General features: G+C 34.9%; 1 pseudogene; it reads right to left on the bottom strand.

The window, feature by feature from the left end:
- Nucleotides 1–2,408: 2,408 nt before the first annotated feature.
- Nucleotides 2,409–5,104, bottom strand: part of LOC119518055 — an 81,116-nt pseudogene continuing 78,420 nt past the window's right edge.

Genomic DNA, 5,104 nt, shown 5'->3' on the forward strand with positions numbered 1-5,104 from the left:
CTCATTTTGCATCCCCCTTTTGGTCAAGAAGATACTCTCAGTCCCACGATGCCGGGTCCACATTCATCCCCGGGAGTCATACTCTGCGTTGCCAGGGAGATTTACACCCCTGGGAGTTGGGTCCCACGTAGGGGGGAGGGCAGCGAGTTCACCTGTTGAGATGAAATGTGCACAATTATTGTTAAAGGAAACACTGGCCTGCTTGTTACTGTCAGGGTGTTTCATGGATTTAACTAATAAGTCAATTGATAGAATCTAGGCTTGATTACATGTACATCAATAATGGAGGTTGCCTTCAGGAAAGACAGAAGTTTAATGTGGAGTTCGGATGTGGCAATCCCTGTGGTTGCATGAGCCAATTCCTATAATCAATCAATTTTTATCTGTCCATCTATCTATCTATCTGTCTATCTATCTACATGTGTTTGTGTGTGTGTGTGTGTGTGTGTGTATTGACCAGTCTTTTTCTCTGGAGAACTCTATTATAATCCTTTTCATTTATATTGGTTTGGTAGTTATGTACCCCTTTTCATTTCTGATTAGTGTCATTGATTGTCAGTCAAGTTAAATATTTATCTATTTTATTGATCTTTTCAAAGAATCAACTTTTGCTTTTCTTGTTTCTATTTTTTTTTTATGCTGTCATTTATATCTGCTATAACATTCAATATTTCCTTCCTTCTGCTCCCTTCAGGTTCATTTTGCTTTTCTTTTTCTAGATCCTGTGGTTGTGAGGTTAGGTCTCTGATTTGAGGTATTTGTTCTTTTGTAATGCAAGCATTTAGAGCTATAAGTTTCCTTCTCAGTACTGCTTTTGCTGAATCCCATAAGTTTTAGTATGCTGCATTTTCATATTCATTTACTCAACTTATTTTCTAACTTATCTTGTGATTTCCCCTTTGACTGATTGAGTTTTTAAGAGTGTGTTGTTTAATTTCCACATATTGGGGAATTTTCCATTATACCCTCTTTTATTGATTTCTAGCTTCATTCCATTGTGGTAGGAGAAATTTCATTGTATGATTTTATATATTTAAGTTTATTGTCACTTGTTTTGTGACATAACATTTCATTTAGTCTTGAGAATGACCCATGTGCACTATAGTAGAATGTGTCAATTCATTTTGACAAAGTTGGAAAATCATTTTGTTGGTGGAAGGGTAGATTTTTCAATACATAGTGCTGGAGCAGCTGGGAATCTATAGGAAAAAAAAAATCCATATCAACCTAAATCTCATTTCTTTTACGAAATTTATTCAAAATGCACTATAGTCTTTAATGTAAAATTTAAATGTATCCACTTTTAGAAAAGAAAGGAAAATATCTTTGGGATCTGAGATTAGGGAAACAATACTTAAATTTGACACCAAAAACATAAATTTTAAAGGAAAATTTCATATATGGGACTTCATCCTCATAAAAATTAAATATTTTGCTTTCTGAATAGGATGGAAAAACAAGCTACAGACTGGGAGAATATATTTGCAAAGCAGATATAAAAGGAAAAATTTTATCTAGACTATATAAAGAACTGTAAAACCTTAGTAGTAAATAAAGGAATCCATTAGAAAATGGGAAAATACTTAAAGATATTATTACAAATTTAGGTGAATCTACAATTGTCACAGTTAAAAAAATTGAGAAAGGATGGGAACTTTCTAATTCCTGCTGCCTGGAGGTTCCACAACCAGCTTGAACCATAAAGTGAACCAGTGATAGAGGACAAATTCAGAGATAGCAGAGCAGGAAGTTTGGAACATGGTTCCCTGATGATTCCTTGAAGCCACTGTATAAATCTTATCCTTACAATTCTTTTAAGGAAGTGAGAGAAATATAAATCTAACTTGTGGAAGCCAAACATTTATATTTGAAAAGAATTTGTTAAGTCAATAATCTAGGAAAAAATCTTCAGGATCTGAGATTAGGGAAACAATGCTTAAATTTGACAGTAAAAACACAATTCATAAAAGGAAAATTCCATATATGGGACCTCATAAAAATTAAACGTTTTGCTCTCTGAAAGAGGATGAAAAACAAATTGCAAACTGGGAGAATATATTTGCAAACCAAGATACACAATGAAAAGTGGTATCTAGACTATATAAAGAACTGTAAAACCCTAGCAGTAAATAAAGAAATCCAATTAAAATTAGAAATGGTCATCCCGCAGAACCCACAGGACTCTTTATTTATTTATTTATTTTTAAAGAAAATATCAGATTTAATTCAAAGGAAACTTCCTCCCAAATAAAAATAACAATGTATGTGGAACCATCCTTTTACTCATAGCTTACATAAGAAAACAAAAACACGATTACAGGAATCTTCCTATATAATTTTGGTAATGTATGTCAAAGTGTGCTCCTTTAGAATTTCAGTCTATCACTCCCCATATGATGAGACCAGTATCACAACTCCAATGACAAGGATAAAATGATGGTGAACAGAGTTTTTCTGGATTTGCACTGGTAATGTGCTGCCCTTGACAGCTGCGGGTTTGCTTGTTGAATGTGCACCTCAGCATTTTCTACATTGACTTCTATGCTATCTATGACATCTCCTTGTTCTTGAATCATTTCTAAATCTATAAATATTTCATTAATATCCATAAGAATCAGCTTCGAGTTGTCTAATAGAAGACTCTGCCTCATGAATGAAGCAGAGGTCATCCTCTGTAATATCTTCATCCTGCACATGCACTTGAGGTTGAGTTTGGCTTTCCCAGGATACAAGATTCCTTTCATCTGGATGGTGCTCTGGAAAACTACCAGATACCTTGGAGTTGACTCTTGCTTGAACAACAAACTCCTTCTCTCTCTCTCAGCAACTTGCCTCTGGACTTTCTGAAAGTTTGTCAGTGAGGTTGTGAATTCAGCCATTAAGCAATCCTTCTTTATTTTCTTTTGCTGCTGTTCATTGGAGGGTGGTGGGAAGAGATCCAAACTCTAATGTGTTTATTTGTTTCGTTGGTAAGTTGGTTAGTATACTGCTGCTTCTGTTGCAGCTGTTGCCTCAATTTGGGAGAATCTTGGGTGTTGCAAGTTGATTCAGAGTCTTTTGTATTTCCACAGAACATTGTGTGATCTTCTCGGTGTTGGAAGAGATGTTCTGGGCCAGCTGGGCAGGGTCCCCACCAATTCCCAGAGAGCTCCCCCGCCCAAGAAAGGATGCTTGCTTTGCCTGAGTGAAATTAGATAAAAATTTCCAAACTGAGAAATTAGATAAATAATAGCAACAAACATCTGAAGCAAGCATTTGAAAGGAGGTAATTAAGATTAAAGCAGTAATCAATGATATTGAAAACAGAAACACATAGGGAAAACTAATGCCTCTTCTGTTATGTTTTTCCTTCTGTTGTTGTATCTTTTGCACATATACTTTTTTCCTCTTCCTCTTCCTGTTTAAGGGCACAGGTGATTAGATTAGGCCCCTGCAGATAATCCAGGATAATCTCTCCATCTCAAGATTCATCTTGTTTTTGTTGCCATACAATTCTTTGATGAAATGAGTTTTTGTAATATCTAATTAATGCTACTATCTCATGGATAATTTTTTTTTTTGAGTTTTCAAGGATATTTTCTTTGGATACAGAAAGACCTTATATCAAAGATGTCACTATTATTAAGGAGACCACCTATAATTGGCCCTTTAGAAGGAAAGACAAAAGTCAACATTTTATATACAGTAGCATTCATCCAAAATGGACTGAGGATATATCTGTTGGTAGTGAAGTAATGAAAGAGATAAAATAATCTGAAAACATTACTTTAGGACTATAATTGCTAAGAATAACATAGAAATAAGTACAAAATAAATTAGTTGTGACAGATAGGAGTTTCCTATTATATCATGTGCTCTGTTAGGAACTTACACATGAGAGAGCTAAATACATGTAAAGTTTTTTGGGAACATGGCATGAGTAAATCTATACAGGGACAAAGGAGATTAAATAAATATGCTTCCAATATTTACTGATTTAAAATTTGTGTATTTTGGCAAGAGTTTGAAGTAGGGCATAACAATATTCATTTAAATGGATATTTATTTATCCATTTGGTAATTTATTCATTCACTCAACATTCATTATTCACTTAGTGGCTGTATTAATTAGGGTTCTCTAGGGAAAGAGAGCCAACAAGAGATATCTGTAATTATAAGATTTTATAAAAGTGTCTCATGCAACTGTGGGGATGCATGAGTCCAAATTCCATAGGGCAGTCAGTGAACTGGCAACTCCGATGAAGGTGTTCAATGAATTCTCCGGGAGATGCTGGCTAGCCAAAGAAAAATTGAAGGTTTTCTCTCTTCTCCCTTAAAAGTCTTTAACGATTGGATTAAATCTAGCTGATTGAATTCTCTCATTGCAGAACACACATGCTTCATTGATGCAATCAGCTACAGATGCAGTTAATTGACTGATTTAATAAACCAGCCTTCTGATTTATTAGCCAGCCTCAAATGTCCTTGCAGTAATAGACCAGTGCTTGCTTGACCTGACACCTGAGCACCATCACCTGGCCAAGTTGAAACATAAACCTAACCATCACCTTTGCATTCTGTGCTTATAATCAGAGAAGAATGCTAGGAAATACAAGTGTGAGGGTTTATGCTGTTATTTGGGGAACTAATCATATATACTTCTCAATATATTTAAGTCAAATATCTTAAAATCTTGGACTCTCTTCACAGATTTTAATGGAAAAATGTGATGCAAATTGCTGTTTTATATATGTGATAAGATTGCTTTTTAGGCACATAGTATTGAAGGTAGATTTATTTGCCTAGTATATATTCAAGCACAGTATATTGCAGGCTACATATCTGAAATCACAGCACAAGACAGAAATGATTATCTTGTCAGAGGGGTAACATTGGAGATGTATCTTTGAAAATTGTGTTACAGTCAGTTAAAGCAATAACATTTAAGCTGAACAATGCTACTTTTTGAGCTTAGTGCTGCTATAACATCCTTGTTCCTAAGGCTGTAAATCATGGGATTAAACATTGGAGTCACAATGGTGTAGAAAATAGAGATCAGTTTGTCACTTCTTGCAGAATGATTGGACTTGGGCCTTAAGTAGGTGATGGAAGACGTTCCAAAGAA

Source organism: Choloepus didactylus, chromosome 21 (genome assembly GCF_015220235.1).
Source record: "Choloepus didactylus isolate mChoDid1 chromosome 21, mChoDid1.pri, whole genome shotgun sequence".
NCBI classification, from domain to species: Eukaryota; Metazoa; Chordata; class Mammalia; order Pilosa; family Megalonychidae; genus Choloepus; species Choloepus didactylus.